Here is a 17,838-nt window from a genome sequence, read left to right as displayed (position 1 = left end):
ACGCGGCCGACCCGGGTTCGATTCCTCCGGCCCTCTTGAAGAGCCTGGCAAGCTACCGAGAGTATCTCGTCTGCATGGCAGAGCCTGGCAAGCTACCTGTGGCATATTCGATATGCCAGATCAGTAACAAGTCTCACAATGGAGACGTTACTGATGCCTGCTCTAGCAAATCGATGAGCAAAGGGATGACAGTGATACAGTGATACTGTGTTTGTTTTTAGACCACACCTGACTGTGCTCAGGGCTTACTCCTGGTTCTGTGTTCAGGGATCACTACTGGAAGGGCTCTGAGAGTATATTAGGCATGGGGATTGGTTTGACCACATGCAAGGGAAGCATCACCTTACCCAGTATACTATTTCTCTGTCTCTCTTTTGAATATTATTGGAATTATACCCCATATTGGACTTACCGCTTCTCTGATTCTGTAGGTTGTCTTATACTCCAGAGTTTGTCCTTCATTGCACAGAAGCTTTTTTGGTTTGATGTACTTATCTGTTGGGTTTTGTTATCAAGATACCATTTCTAAAGTCAGTGTTCTATTTCAGGAGTTTTAGAGTTTCAGGTCAGTGATTAAGTCTTTTTATGGTGTAATAGGATTCTTTTGCATGTGTATATTCAGTTTTCCCAACATTGCTTGTTGAAAAGAAAGCCTACTGAATTGTGTTTTCACCCTTATGAGAGTTACTTGACTGCAAGGTTTTATTTCTGGCTTTCAGGGTTCTATTGTTCTGTGTAGTTGCATGCCAGTATGAGACACTTTGCATTACTTTGTAATATATGTTTAAAGTAAACAAATTAGATGTGTCCTCTCTTTATTAGCGGTATTTTTGCATATTTGGGTACTTATGTGATTCCATACTAATTTTAGGATTGTTTTTCTTTCAAAGAATGTCATTTGGATTTTAATAAAGATTTCATTGAATCTGTAGATTTTGATGCGTGGTATGGACTATTTATATAATGCCATATCAGGGATCAGATTCAATGTCTAACACATGAAGAAAGCCCTCTACCACTGGACAGATCTCTGAGATCTCTGAGTTCTGGTTATTTTCATAGTCTTAATTCTAATTTATAAACACAGATTCTCCATCCTTTTATTTTTTTTCACCAATACTTTTTCAGTTTTCAATATATAAATGTTTTGCCTCAACTTGTATCATTGTTTATTTCTATTTCATTGTTTTTGATACCGTTTTAAATAGGATTCTGTCCCTAGTGTTTTGATGGTTATTAATAATGTATAGAAATAAACCAAATTTTTATCATTTAATTTTGTAATCTTCAATTTTGCTACATACTTTTAATTTAATAGTATTTTAAATAGAATTGTTAAAGTTGTTTATGTATAATATTGTGTCATATATACTTAATTTTGCTTATTTTCTAATATGAATACTTTTTAATTTTATCTTCTTATTCAGCTGCACTGCCTAGGACTTAAGGTACTATGTTGAATAGAAGTGTCAAGAGTGAGTGCTACACTTCTGAGTTTGGTTTGCTATGTTTTTTTTTTTTTTTGAAGAATTGTCCATCAAAGTTTAATGGTGACATTGCCTATAGATTTCTTTCACTGTCTCATTATGCCTGTGATACAGGTGTGATGCTGTTACTATAACAAATTCAGGGACAGAGACTTAGTACAGCAGGTTAGGAGCTTTCTTTGCACATAACTAGGACTATATAGCATGTCTGATCACATTCACAGACACTATATTGTCCCTTGAACAATACTGGGTATGACACAAAAATAATAATCATAATAAAAATGCCATATTTCCCTCTTATATTTGAGGACTTTCAGAAAGATAGATATTAAAATTTCTTTTTTTTTTTTTTGCTTTTTTGGGTCACATCTGGCGATGCACAGGGGTTACTCCTGGCTCTGCACTCAGGAATTACCCCTGGCGGTGCTCAGGGGACCATATGGGATGCTGGGATTTGAACCCGGGTCGAACGCGTGCAAGGCAAAACGCCCTACCCGCTGTGCTATCTCTCCAGCCCCCTAGATATTAAAATTTCTTTAAAATTTTAAGCTAACTCACACCCAACAATTCATATTATATAATAATTCTAGATTTTCTTTGCTCAGAAAAAAACCAGAAGGTTTTGTTTTTAATTTTTGAAGGCAGCATTGGTTTACAGGGTTATAGATATGTTTGTGTTAGGTATAAAATTTTATCACAATACAATCACTAAAGTTCAAATATCTCTTCTCCACTGTCCCTAAGACCTTCCTTTCCTTCACTTTCTTCCTCCTCAGAAACCTCAATTTTGTCATTTGAGTAAAAGAATTTGGTTAATTGAGCATTGTCTATTCCCTTGCTTTTTTTCCCTTTGCTACTTGAATGAGAAAGTTCCTTTGCCACTTCTGAGTGTATTTGTCTTTCTCCTTCAAACTTTAACTTTACCACATAACCCTCCACTTACGTACATGTTTTAGCAAAATTTAAGACTTCATCTCTTCTTCCAGCTAAATAATTTTTCTTTATCTACACATCTGCTGTTATGCTTATACATCTTGCCTATTGTAAACAACAGTAAAGTGAACATAGGCATGCATATTATATTCTTTCATAATTAGTGTTTTTGTGTTCTTTGGATAAGTGGAGTGGAATTCCTGAGTTATATGGTAGTTCTATTTTAAGATTTTTAGGAATTTTCATACTGTTTTCTTTGGAGGCTGATCAGATAATATTCCAGTCAACAGTGAATAGAGATATTTTTCTTACCATGTCCCCTATTGATTATTTCTGTACTTTTTGAGATAGGCCATTTTCACTGATGTGATGTAATTTTTTTCCTCATTTTGATTTGAATTTTCTTATAGCCAGTGGTGTTAAGCCTTTTTAATTTTTTTGGTTTATTTATTTTGATTTCTTGGGTTAAAATAGTGCTGCTCCTGGCTTACTCCTAGTGGGACTCAGGAACATATGTGGTACCAGGGATTGAACCACATTTGGCCAAGTGCAAGGCAAGCACCCCATGCATTTTAACTATTGTTCCAACCCCACGTTTTTCCTGTTTGCCTTTTGACCATCTATATGTCATTGGAGAAGTGTACGATCATTGTTTTCATATTTTTGATGAGGTTTTTTGTTGAGTTTTGTGAGTACTTTTTGTATCTTGGATTAGCCATTATCAAATTTATGGTGTGTTAAAAATGTTGATCCATTTTGTTTCACAGTTCATATGCTTTTTATTTTTATTTAATTCCATTTGTTTATTTTTTTGCCTTTTTTCCCCTTTGCTCACACCCAACAATGCTTAAGGCTTACGCCTGGCTGGTTCTGGGCTCAGAGATCACTCCTGGCATGATTAGCAGACTACATAGGATACCGAGGATTGAAACCCTGGTCAGACACATACAAGGCAAATACCTTATCCACTATACTATTGCTCTGGCCCCCTTTTTTTGCTTTTGATTTTCTTGCTTATTGAGTCAAATTACTATAGCATCATTGGTGTTTGGCATATATTTCTTCAATATAGTCTGTGGATTCTGGTCAAAAGCTCTCATTTTTCTTTTTCTTAAAATTATTTTTTTGTATTAGTGAATCACCATGAGGGTACAGTTACAGATTTACATATTTTTATGCTTGTGTTTCACTCATGCAATGCTCGAGTACCCATCCCTCCACCAGTGCCCATTCTCTATCACTGATGATCCCAGTATCCCTCCCACCACTCAAATCCATCTCCCCCATTCCACCCCGCCTCTCTGGCAGAGCATTCCCTTTTGTTCTCTCTCTCCTTTTGGGTTTTGTGGTTTGCAATAGAGGTATTGAGTGGCCATTGTGTTCAATCTATAGTCTACTTTCAACACGCATCTCCCATCCCGAGCAGGTCCTCCAACCACCCTTTACTTGGTGTTCCCGTCTCTATCTGAGCTGCCTTTCCCCCAGCGTGTGAGGCTGACTTCCAAGCTCTGTAGCAAACCTCCTTATACTTATTTCTACTATTCTTGGGTGTTAGTGTCCCATTCTGTTATTTTATATTCCACAGATGAGTGCAATCTTTCTATGTCTGTCTCTCTCTTTCTAACTCATTTCACTTAGCATGATATTTTCCATGTTGATCCACTTATATGAAAAGTTCATGACTTCATCTTTTCTAACAGCTGCATGGTATTCCATTGTGTAGATGTACCAGAGTTTTTTAATCAGTCATCTGTTCTCAGTCACTTGGGTTTTTTCCAGATTCTGGCTATTATAAACAGTCCTGTGATGAACATACAAGTGCAGATGTCATTTCGACTATACTTTTTTTTTTTTTTTTGCTTTTTGGGTCACACCCAGCGATGCTCAGGGCTGACTCCTGGCTCTTCACTCAGGAATTACTCCTGGCAGTGCTTGGCGGCCCATATGGGATGCCGGGGATCGAACCCGGGTTGGCCTCGTGCAAGGCAAACACCCTACCCACTGTGCTATCGCTCCAGCCCTCGCCTATACTTCTTTGCATCTCTGGGATATATTCCCAGGAGTGGTACTTCTGGGTCAAATGGGAGCTCAATTTCTAATTTTTTGAGACACATCCATATTGTTTTCCAAAAGTGCTGAACCAGTCGGCATTCCCATCAGTAGTGTAAAAGGGTCCTTTTCTCCCTACATCCACGAAAACACCAGTTGCTTATGTTCTTTTTAATGTGTGCCAGTCTCTGTGGTGTGAGGTGGTATCTCATAGTTGTTTTGATCTGCATCTCCCTGATGATTAGTGGTGAAGAGCATTTTCTCATGTGCCTTTTGGCCATTTGTATTTCTTCCTTGAGAAAGTTTCTGTTCACTTCTTTGCTGCATTTTCTGATGGCGTTCGATGTTTTCTTCTTATAGAGTTCAACCAGTACCTTAAATACTCTTTATATCAACCCCTTATCTGATGGGTATTAGGTGAATATCCTTTCCCATTCTGTAGATTGTCTTTGTATTTTGGTCACTGTATGTTTTGCAGTACAGAAGCTTCTTAGTTTAATATAGTCCCATTTGTTCATCTGTTTCCAATTGGTTGGTCAGTTGCATGTCATCTTTGAAGATACCTTTAGCTTCAATATCGTGGAGGGTTTTTCTGACCTTGTCTTCAATGTATTTTATGGATTGTGGTCTGATGTTGAGTTCTTTGTTTTGTTTTGTTTTGTTTTGTTTTGTTTTGTTTTGCTTTGCTTTTTGGGTCACACCCGGCAATGCACAGGGGTTACTCTTGGCTAATGCACTCAAGAATTATTCCTGGCAGTGCTCGGGGAACCATATGGGATGCTGGGAATCGAACCTGGGTCAGCCATGTGCAAGGCAAACGCCCTACCCGCTGTGATGATGTTGAGCTCTTTAATCCATTTTGATCTGACTTTTGTGCATGATGTTAGGTCAGGGTATAAGCCCATTCTTTCACATGTGGTTGTCCAGTTATGCCAGCATCATTTGTTAAAGAGGCTTTCCTTGCTCCACTTCACATTTCTTGCTATCTTATCAAAGATTAGATGATGATACATTTGGGGTTGTGTGTAGGGATGTTCCACCGTCTTCCATTGGTCTGCAGCTCTGCCTTTGTTCCAGTACCATGCTGTTTTAATTGTTACCACTATGTAGTAGAGTTTAAAGTTGGGGAGGGTGATGCCTCCCATCATCTTTTTCCCAAGCATTGCGTTAGCAATTCTTGGGCATTTGTTGTTCCATATGAATTTCAAGATTACTTGATCCATTTCTTTGAAGAATTTCATGGGTATTCTTATAGGGATCGCATTGAATCTGTATAATGCTTTGGGGTGTATTGCCATTTTCACAATGTTGATTCTCTTTATCCATGAGCAGGGGATATGTTTCCATTTCCTCATGTCCTCTTTTTATTTCTGGAGTAGCGCTTTATAGTTTTCTTTGTATAGGTCCTTTACTTCCTTAGTTAAGCCCATTCCAAGGTACTTGATTTTCTAGGGAATGGTTGTGAACAGGATTGCTTTTGTCATGTCACTTTCCTCTGTCTCATTATTTGCTTATAGGAAGGCCGTCGACTTTTGGGTATTGATTTTATAGCCTGCGACTTTACTGTACAAGTCTATTGTTTTTAACAGTTTCTTGGTAGAGGCTTTAGGATTCTCTAGATATAGTATCATATCATCTGCAAATAGTGAGAGCTTGATTTCTCCCTTTCTTATCTGGATGCCCATAATATCTTTTTCTTGACTAACAGCTATCGCAAGTACTTCCAGTACTATATTGAACAGAAGTGGTGAGAGTGAGCATCCTTATCTTATTCCTGATCTTAGAGGAAAGGCTCTTAGTTTTTCCCCATTGAAGATAATGCTTGCCGTAGACTTGTGGTAGATGGCTTTGACTATCTTGAGGAAAGTTCCTTCAAAACCCATTTTGGTGAGAGTTTTCACCATAAACGGCTGTTTGATCTTGTCAAATGCCTTCTCTGCATCTATTGATATGATCATGTAGTTTTTATCTTAACTTTTGTTGATATGATGGATTATGTTGATTGATTTCTAAATGTTAAACTACCTTTGCATCCCCAGGATAAATCCCACTTGGTCATGGTGTATGATCTTTTTGATGAGTTGTTGGATTCTATTTGCTAATATTTTGTTGAGGATCTTGTACGCATCCATGTTCATCAGGGATATTGTTCTATGTTTTTTATTTTTTTTTTGTTAGTGGTGTCTTTGCTTTTGGTATTAGGGAGATATGTGCCTCATAGATACTGTTTGGGAGAGTTCCTGTTTCTTCAATTTCCTGGAAAAGCTTGAGGAGAACTGGCACAGATCCTCTTTAAATGTTTGGAAGAATTCACTAGTGAATCCATCTGGACCTGGGCTTTTGTTTTGGGGAAGCCTTTTGATTACAGTTTCAATTTCCTTGATATTAATGGGTCTGTTTCAGGTATTCCAAGTCTTCTTGGTTCAGTCTTGGGAGATTGTAGGAATCAAGGAATTTATCCATTTCTTTTTGGTTCTCTTGTTTCGTGGCATACAGACTTTCAAAGTAGTCTCTGTTGATCTTTAGAATTTCATTGATTTCTGTTGTATCTTTCTGTTGTATCTTTCTGTAGGGTTTGTTGTTATTGTAGGGCTTTTTTCTTGTCTTACAGTAGCCTCTTTAGTTCTTCTTTTAAGTTTGGTTTTGAGTCTATGGAGTTTCTGAGCTGTTGTTTAGCCATGAAATAATGTATGGTTCCTTCGAGTTTGAGTGAGAGGTTAGCCGGATAAAGCGTTCTTGGTCAGGCATTCATTTCATTGAGTTTTTTCACTATATCCCACCATTGTCTTCGGTCTCAGAGGGTTTCCTCTGATAGGTCTGCTGTAAATCTAATAGATGCTCCTTTATATGTAATTTCCTTCTTTGACCTTGCTGCTTGCAGTATTGTGTTTCTATCCATGACATCCATCATTCTGACTATGATGTGACTTGGAGTCTTTTTATTAGGTCTCTTTTAGCTGGTACCCTTCAGGCTCCTTGGATCTAGATGCCTGCATTCTCCAGCTCTGAGAATTTCTCAACAATGATGTCTTTAACTGTGGTTTTTTCATTGGAGTTATTTCCCTGTCTTTCTGGTACTCCAATGGTTCTTACATTGTTCCTTTTGAGGTCATCCCCTAGGACTCTGATTCGCCCTAGAGCTATTTTGAGGTCTTTTGCTATTATTTGTTGTTGTCTGTAAGCTCTCTGCAGCTCATCTTCAAGCTCACTGATTCTGTCTTCGGCTGTAGCCATTCTACTGTTGAGGGCACCTACTGAGTTTTTTATTTCATCTACCGATTCCTTTATTCATGTCACTTCTGTTTGTAGTTTTGAAATTTCTGCTCTCATTTCTTCCTGTATTTTCTTGGTGGACCGTTCCATTGTTTCTTTCATATCCTCCATTTATTTATTGGATGTCTGATCCATGGTTACTTTGAGTTCGTTGAACATCTTCAAGATTTCATCTCTGAATTCTTTATCTGAGAGATCTTATTTGTGGGTAACCCCTGTTGGGGCTTCTGGAATCTTTTCTTCATCCTCTCCTTGTGTTGGGGATTTTCACTGTTTCTCCATATTGCTATGGAATTATAGAGGTGGAACTTCCAGTTCTCTATCCTTATTCCCTCTTGCTGCAAGAGTGGATTCTGGATGAGCTAAGTCGATGATAATGGCTTTTTTCTAGAAAGAATACTTCCTTACTCTCAGGCACTCCTCCTGGTTTATGTCTCTTATTTTTCTTGATTTGATCATATTTATATTTAAATTTTGAGATATATGTCAAAAAATTGTTTATATTGCGTTTCAGTCATACAGTGTTCTAACACTCATCCCTTCACCTGTCATCGTATCACTCTCATCCCATTGCTCATCGATTTGATCGAGCAGACACCAGTAACATCTCCATTGTGAGACTTGTTACTGTTTTTGGCATATGCAATACGCTATGGTTAGCTTGCTAGGTTTTGCCGTTCAGGTAGGATACTCTCAGTAGCTTGCTGGGCATTTCAAGAGGGACGGAAGAATCCAACCTGGGTCGGCCGCATGCAAGGCAAATGCCCTACCTGCTTTGCTATCTAATTAACATCCCTTCACCATTGTCTATATATTTCCCACTACCGATGTCCTCAGTTCCCCCCACCCTGTCCCTGCAGCCTTCCTCAATCTCTGACACTACTCTTTTTTTCTCTCTCCCCCCTCCCCTCACCCTTTCCCTCTCCCTCTTTCTCCTTTATCTCTCCCATTATTTCTTCCACATCCTCTTATTTGGTGCTATGAAGTTATTCATTGTAAGTCTCATGATTTTTTTATATTTCTGAGATACTCATTGTAACTTTACACCTAACTTTTTAGGGTTTTATTTTTCTTCCTTCCTTGGAGCAATCCTCCTGGTCCTTGTTTTTACTTGTCCTGGCTATTAGTCTCATAGAATGTTTTTTTCATATCCCACAAATGAGTGCAATTATTCTATGTCTGACTCTCTCCTTCTGACTCATTTCGCTCAGCATAGACATATAATAATTAATGTTCCTTTTGTTGATGATATATGTCACATTGATTCTCATATGTTGACCCATCCTTTCATCTCTGGAGTAAAACCCACTTGGTAATCTACAATCTTTTTTATCTTATAGAATTTAGTTTGCTTGAATTTAGTTTAGAATCTTTATGTCTGTGCTTATCAAGGATTTTTGTCAGTTGTGTTCTCTGTGTGATTTTTTTATCTGGTTTCGGTAACCTTGTAAAAAATATTTGAAAGAATTTCTCTTTGAATTTTGGGGGAAGAGCTTCAGAAGGATAGGTAATAGTTCTTTGTAGGTTTATTAGAACTCAGTAATAAACCCATCTAGATCTGAATTTTTGTTTTGAAGGAAAGTTTTTTTTTTTTTTTGCTTTTTCGATCACACCTGGCAATGCACAGAAGTCATTCCTGGCTCATGCACTCAGGAAGCATCCCAGTGATGCTGGGATTCGAACCGGGGTCGGCCGCGTGCAAGGCAAACGCCCTACCTACTGTGCTATCACTCCAGCCCCTTGAAGGAAAGTTTTGATTATGGATTCTTTGATCGTAATTATTCTGTTAGATTTATTATTTCCTCCTGATTCAGTATTGCATATAAGATTATAAAAATTATTTATTCTGCATCATCTTATTTGGTGCTATGAAGTTACTCATTGTAGTTTCTTACATTTTTTTTGTATTTCTAAGATGCCCATTGTTAACTTTACTTTTAATGTTTTTTTCCTTCATGAGTGTAGCTAAGGGCTTGCTACACTCCTTCATTCTTTCAGAAACTTGGCTCTTGGTTTTATTATTCTTTTGAATTAAATTCTTTTATCTCTGTCTTTCAGCTTCCACTAATTTTGATTATTTTCTTTTACTTATTTTGGGTTTAATTTGGTTTTTTTTATAGTTACTTAATATGTGAAATTACATTACTTGGAACTTTTCTTCTTTTTCGACATATATGTTGCTGTAAATGTCCTCTTATTGATACTTTTGGTTGATAGCTAATGTCTTCCTTAGTTTTCTGTCATTTGTTTGGGCTCACACCTGACAGTGCTCAGGATTTACTCCTGGCTCTCTGCTCAGGGATCACTCTTGGCAATCTCAGGGGCTGCCATATAGGGGCTGTGCATTGAACTTTTGTTAGCCACGTGTAAGGCAAATCCCCTACCTGCTGCACTATCGCTCTGACCCTTTATTCCTTTTTTATGAAATATTTTAGCTTTTTAAAAATTTCCTCCTTGAGCATTAATTTTCAGTAATATATTGTTTGGTTTACAGATGTGAATTTTACCAGTTTTTCTTTTATGTTTATTTTCTACCTTGATAGCATTACAATTTGAAAAGATACTTGATATGATACCCATCTTCATGACTTTGGTGACACTTGTTTTGTGTTCCATCCTGAGGTCTCTCTTGGAGAAATTCCCAATCACTGAAGAAGAATATTTACCATTTTTACCATTGGTGGGGCAGGGGGAGAAGTGGAAGAATTTGTAAATAAATGTCTATTAGACCCAAATCCTTGTTTAAAACTTTTGACCCCTTGTTTATTTTAGATCTGGTTGATCAGTCCAATGGTAAGAATAAATTTCTCCTGCTTTTGAGAGCCCTCTTTTTATTCTGAAAATTAAATTTACATCCTTAAAAAAATTGATTGGGTAGTGCACACCAGGCAGTGCTGCCAGGGGCCTGGTTGCCCAGGGGTTGCTTCTTCAGTGGTGTTCCGTGGACTATGTGGTGCTGGACTCAAACCTAGAGCTCCCACTTCCACTACAGCCTTTTGAGCTATCTTCTTGGCCCCCCAAATCATAGCTTTTAAACTATGCATTAATTTAGTTTTTGTACTAAAAGTTTTTCATGTTTGCCTTTTAACTATTATGCCATAATTAAAAGTGATTTGCAATCCATTGTTACTTATGTAAGTATTCTATATTTGTTCATAAATTTTATGCTTACCAATAAGCTTTATATATTTTTGTGCGTTTCTGACTAGTCCCATTTTTTCAACTTGTAAAGGACTTGTTTTCAGCATTTTCTGTAAGTTCTAGTGGCAATAGATTTCTCCAGCTTTTGTTTTTGCCTGTGAAGGTCTATTTTTTTCTCCTGTATTTTTAAAGGATAGTTTTTCTGGATATTATATGCTTGGTTGGCAGTTTATCCTTCAACATTTTGCCTTGAAAATATATTATCCCCTTCTCCTGGCTTCTGATTTTTTAGTTGATGAATAAGCTAATTTTTTATTGAATAATATTGAGATATTGAAGAATTATAATTATGATTATTATCATTATTATTGTTATTATTATTATTGCTTTTTGGGTCACTCCTGGTGGTGCTCAGGTGACCATATGGGATTCTGGGAATCGAACCCTGGTCGGTTGCATGCAAGGCAAACGCCCTACCCGCTTACCCGCTGTGCTGTCACTCCAGCCCCAATTGAGGAATTAATTTTAAAAATTATTGAGGACTAAAATACTAGTAGCATATTAGTAGACCCATGTAGTTGAGGAATTGCTTTTATCTTGTTGCTTTAAAAGTTTTCTCTATTTGGTTCTTGATAATTTGACTTTAATGTGTCTTACTCTAGGCATATTTTGGTATAGTGTAATTAAAACTTGCATTGTTTTCTAATCCAAATTTGAGGGATTTTTTGGTCATTATTTCAGCAGCTATCCTTTTTGCTTCTCTCATTCTCTTCTTAGACCTCCATCATACATTTTAATAGTTCATGTCATGGTTCTTTTCATATGTTCTTTAGGCTTTATTTACTCCTTTCATCATTATTTTTCTCTGGCTATCTTACATAAACTGTATCACTGTCAGTGTCATCCCATTGCTCATCGATTTGCTCGAGTGAGCACCAGTAACATCTCCATTGTGAGACTTGTTACTGTTTTTGACATAGCGAATATACGCCATGGGTCCTTTGCCAGGCTCTACAGTGAGGGCAAGATACTCTTGGTAGCTTGCTGAGCTCTCCGAGAGGGCCAGAGGAATCAAACCCAGGTCGGCCGGGTGCAAGGCAAACGCCCTACCTGCTGCACTGGTTTATATAAGTAAATAAGAATATAAGTAACTTACTTATATAAACTATTTCAAATAATGTTTTCTTTTAATTTGCTGATTATTTTATCGAGATATCTAACTAGTCAGTATTGTATTCAGTTATTGTCAAATTACAAGAATTTTATTTTTAATATATTTTCTATTGATAATTTTGCTTTTTATATATTATTTTATTACAAACACTGTGTATCTGATGGTTAATTTGAATTCTTTCTCTGATAGTTCATCTACCTATTTACTTAGAATATGCTCCTAGAGATTCATTTTGTTCCATTGATACAATTGATACAGTCATCTGCACCTATTTTTTTTATTGCCTTGCAAGTTCATATTACAATCTTCCAGTTTGAAAACAACATTACCTCATTCAATTTACTGTAAAGACCAGTCAACCGATTCAACCCAGCTAGAAACTCTCTGAGTGTCTCAAACCTTTTCTGTGGATGTAGCTTTCTTTGGACGTCTCTTCTTTATGTATGTCAATTTTCAATTAGCTGGACCTTTGGGTTTTTATTTTCTGGAGCGCATAATCTCTTGCCCCATCTAGTGCCTTTCTATATTACTGCATGTTCTGGGCCCACTCTAAGAATAGCTGTTTTTCATTCATAGCCCCCCATCTCCCTTCAGGCCTCCCCTTCCCACCCCAGGGCCTCGAGCTTATGTTGGGTCCCATAAGTTCTCTGAATGGGAGTAACAGAAACCAATGTCATGAGCAGTTCCCAGAGAAAAAAAAGTGTAATATTAGATATACATTCAATTTTTCTCTTAACCCTCTGAGGAAGAGGCAGCTGAGTTTTGTCATCCTATCTGCTGTACAAGTGTCCAAGGCAGCAGCTAGCCACCCAACTGTCTTTTATACTCTACCTTCTTGCATCTACTTTATCTTGACCTAGTCCATGCTTTCAGATAGTTGAAAGAGAAAAAACAGTCCTGCTTTGACAGCTTCTTCCAGTTACTTCTGTCCCTGGGAGAGTTACTGGTTTTTTCCTGCTCATTGTATGCTAAACCAGAAAGAGGAATTAGGGTGAATGTATTGTTAATCCAAACCATATCCTTTGTTTTCAGTGGCCTCAAGCCCTGTTCCTTTTACTATTCACATGTTGATTAAAGCTAGACCTACTTCTGTCAGGCAGCCTCCTAGAGAAAGATTAAACAGTGCATTTCTTTTTCATGATTTAGCTTTAATTTTCTTTTCAATTTACAGCATTGATGCCAGCACCAGTGTCAAACTCCCACTACTAATGTTCCTAGATTCTGTGCCATATCCCCACCCCTCCCACCTCTAACCCTGCCCCCAGCCCCCACCCCCAATCTGCCCTCTTGACAGGCACCTTTGTAAATTAAGTTATGAAGATTTGGGTCTCTAGATTTCATTGCTGTTGACTCTCTGGTTTGGGAATTTGGCTCTTTCATTCCTTAACACCACCTTTGTATCTGAATCTCCTGACTTGGCCCCCATTACTTCTCATCTGTCTCTTCTCCCCCTCCCCCACTTCTTCTTTCCTTCTCTTCCCTATACTTGAGGCACTTTAAAAGTAAAACTTAACCTGTCTATACAAAACATTGTACTGGGAACTTAAATCTGAGAAGTTCAGTTTTATTCTCATTCATTATAATTTTCTCTAACAAGATTTGTGAGCTTTGCTTTAAATTAATTATGAGATATATTATTCTTAGATACTTGGAAGTTTTTCTGATTCTCTTATTGTTACTGATTTCTAATCAGTGGTACTGTGATCAGACTAATGATGTATTTTTTTAATCCTGCCAAGTCTCCTATAATCCAGAATATGTTCTCTGCTGATGAATGTACCATGTGCATTTGAAATGTGTACTCTGCTACTTTTAGGTGTATTCTTTTAATATTAATTATATCAAGGTATTCAGTAGTGTTACTGCATGTCTACTGATTTTTATTTAGTATTTTATCGGGTTATGAAAAAAAGTTAAAGATCCAGAGATAATGTACACTAGTTAAGTCACATGCCTTGCAGTTTGATACCCAGCACCACTTGATGCACCTGAGCACCATTGGATACAGCCCTGGGAGTGATAGTACAGAAGGTTGATAGGATGCTTGCCTTGCACATGGCCAATGTGGTTTCATTTTCCCAGCACCCCATATTGTCCCCCAACTCCTGCCAGGATGATATCTAAGCACAGAGCCAGTAGTAAGCCCTGAGCACCACCCAGGTAAACATAAAATATTTTTGTTGTACAATTTGACTTTGTACTCTGATAATTTTCTGTAGTGGTTAATTATTTCTAATGTGTTTGGTTGGGATTTTTAGTCTTTTGTGGAATATGCATGGAAGTAAAAGTTTAACTTATTGTCCAATTTCCTTTCTTCCTTCCATCCTTCCCTTCCTTCTTTCCTTCCTTCCTTCCTCCCTTCCTTCCTTCCTTCCTTCCTTCCTTCCTTCCTTCCTTCCTTCCTTCCTTCCTTCCTTCCTTCCTTCCTTCCTTCCTTCCTTCCTTCCTTCCTTCTTTCCTTCCTTCCTCCCTCCCTTCCTTCTTCCTTCTTCCCTCCCTTCCTTTTTCCTTCTTCCCTCCCTTCCTTCTTTCTTCTTCCCTCCCTTCCTTCTTCCTTCTTCCCTCCCTCCCTCCCCCCTCCTTACCTTGTTTACAGAGTTACTAATAGTTGAATTTAGACATTAACATTGCAGCACTGATCACACCATCAGGAACAATTTCCCTCCAGGTTTCCAGGTTCCTTCCCGTATCCCACCCATCCTGCACCCCACCTCCTACTCCCTACTTCCAAAGCCTGCCCTCCTGACAGACACTATTCAAAGTCCAGTTGTTAGCATTTGGGTTTCTTGATTTCAGTGTTATTGACTCTATCATTTGGATATCTGGCTCTATCATTCCTCAGAAACACCTTTATGTACCTGATTTTCTTAAGGCAAGTTTTTAAAATATCAATCATTATCTCCTCAAATACTTTATTCCCTTTTTTAACCTCCTTTAGATATTCATGATGTAGAGATTTTCTTACTGCTTCATTTCTTTCTCACTGCTTCATTTGTCTTACATTATATCCACATCTATTTTAATTTTCTACTACCTTATCTCTTCATGTTTCCATCCAGCTATTTTATGATAATCTTTTGACTTGAATGGTTTCCCCTAATACTAAGCCTACATTACTGTTAAAACGTTTAAGTGCTCACAGACATAAATGTTTCATTTTTAAATTTTAGAATTTCCATTTTTTTATCTTTACATTTTTAGTTCCCTAATGAAGTCTCCAGTCTTTTCTTGAACATAATAATAACTTTTTTTTTTCAGTTTCTTTCGGATAACTCCACATCACCTAAAGCTTCAGTGAATATGATTCTTGTTGTCCTTTTTGTCTCTGATTTTGAACACATGGTCTTGACTCTGTGTACTTATTTTTTAATTACTCTTGAATTATGTGCATAAAAAGGTAGAGAGACAGCTTTAAGTCTTGAGAGAAGTTACTGGGCCAAAGAAATAATACCATCTGCCTTGCATGTGGTCAACTTGGGATCAGTTCCCCAGCACCCCGTATAGTCTCCCAGTCACTACCAGGAGTGATTCCTGAGTGCAGAGTCAGGGAAATATGGCCCAACACAAGTGTGTGTGTGTGTGTGTGTGTGTGTGTGTGTGTGTGTGTGTAAAGAAAATATTTATTTGATGATTTTATTTACTTTAACAGCCAACTTGGAGACTAGCAAAAGTAAATGTTTTCCACTATGAAGGCCTTCAATAATTTAATTATCTAGACTTCATTCATAAAAAGTAACTCTAAATAGGTAAGCCCATATACTTCTCGTACCCTCTTTTTAAAAGTTTGGGTGAAGTTCTGTGGGTTGTCAACCTAAAATACAGTGGCTAATCATGACTTTCAGCTTTTAGAGTTACTACAGATTTCAACATCTTAGGAACATATTCTGGACTGGAGTGATAGCACAGCACGTAGGGCGTTTACCTTGCACTCGGCTGACCCAGGTTTTGATTCCTCCGTCCCTCTTGGAGAGCACAGCAGCTACCAAGAGTATCCCGCCCGCACGGCAGAACCTGGCAAGCTATCTGTGGCATATTCAATATGCCAAAAACAGTAACAACAAGTCTCACAATGGAGACATTACTGGTGCCCACTTGAGCAAATCAATGAACTATAATAAATCAATGGACTATAGTGCTACAGTGCTACATGAACATATTCTAGAATTTTACACCTAGAGATAACAGAGAATAATATCACTGTATTTCTCTCTCTTTTTTTTTCAGTTGAGTCACCGTGAGCTAAAGTTACCAAACTTTCATGTTTGAGTTTCAGTCATACAATGATCAAACACCCGTCCATCCACCAGTGTACATTTTCCACCACCAGTGTTCCCAGTATCACTCCCTGCCATTCCATCCCTCCCATTGCCTCTGTGGCAGACAATTTACCCCGTACTCTCTGTCTACTTATGGGCATTATGGTTTGCAATACAGATACTGAGAGGCCATCATGTTTGGTCCTTTATCTGCTTTATTTACTTTCAGTGCACATCTCCCATCCCAAGCAACCCCTCCAGCCATCATTGACTTGGTGATCTCTTCTCTATCCCAGCTGCCTTCTCCCCCAGCTTATAAAGCAGGCTTCCAACGGTGGAGCAATCTTCTTGGCCCTTGTCTCTACTGTCCTTGGGTGTTAGTCTCATATTATGATATTTCATATTCCACAAATAAGGGCAGTCATCCTGTGTCTGTCCCTGTGTTTCTGACTAATTTTACTTCGCATTATAATTCTCCATGTCCATCCACTTATAAGCAAATTTCATGACTTAATCTTTGCTAACAGCTGCATAGTATTCCATTGTGTAGATGTATCTACAGTTTCTTTACTCAATCATCTGTTCTCGGGCACTTGGGTTGTTTCCAAATTCTGGCTATTGTGAACAATGCTGCAGTGAACATACAGGTGCAGATGTTATTTCTACTGTGCTTTTTTTACACCCTCGGGATGTATTCCCAAAAGTGGTATGGCTGGGTCAAATGGGAACTCAATTTCTAGTTTTTTGAGAAACGTCCGTATTATTTTTCAAAAAGACTGGACCAGTCGGCATTCCCACCAACAATGAAGAAGAGTCCCTTTCTCCACTCCAATACTGTTCTTGTGAATATGTTCCAGTCTCTGTGGTGTGAGGTGATATCTCATTGTTGTTTTGATCTTCATCTCCCTGACGATTAGTGATGAACAACATTTTTTCCATGTTCCTTTTGGCCATTGTAATTTTTTCTTTGAGAAAATTTCTGTTCAGTTCATTGCCACATTTTCGATGGGATTGGACATTTTCTTGTTGTAGAGTTCAACCAGTGCCTTGTGTATCCTTGATATTAACCCCTTTTCAGAAGGGTATTGGGTGAATATCCTTTCCTGTTCAGTTGCTGTCTTTGTATCCTGGTCACTGTTTCTTTTCAGGTGCAGAAGCTTCTTAGTTTAGATAGTCCCATTTGTTTATCTTTGCTTTCACTTGCTTGGTCAGTGGCATTTCAGCTTTGAAGATACCTTTAGTTTCAATGTTGTAGAGGGTTTTGCTGACCTTTTCAATATACCTTATGGATTCTGGTCTGATGTTAAGGTCTTTAATCCATTTTGATCTGACTTTTGTTCATGGTTTTAGGTAGAGGTCTGAGCCCATATTTTAAGCATGTAGCTGTCCAGTTTTGCCAGCACCATTTGTTAAAGAGGCTTTCCTTGCTCCACTTTATATTTCTTGCTCCCTTATCAAAGATTAGATGATCATATATTTGAGGGTGTGTCTCACTGGATTTCATTCTTCTATAATATTTGTT

At 37.9% G+C, this 17,838-nt stretch overlaps 1 protein-coding gene across 4 annotated transcripts in view; it reads left to right on the top strand.

The window, feature by feature from the left end:
- The window catches only part of AKT3 (AKT serine/threonine kinase 3), a 346,959-nt gene that overhangs the window by 202,935 nt on the left and 126,186 nt on the right, over positions 1 to 17,838 (top strand). The window lies entirely within an intron of this gene.

This window comes from Sorex araneus, chromosome 9 (genome assembly GCF_027595985.1).
Source record: "Sorex araneus isolate mSorAra2 chromosome 9, mSorAra2.pri, whole genome shotgun sequence".
Classification (NCBI taxonomy): Eukaryota; Metazoa; Chordata; class Mammalia; order Eulipotyphla; family Soricidae; genus Sorex; species Sorex araneus.
This window is presented reverse-complemented; position numbering and strand designations above follow the sequence as displayed.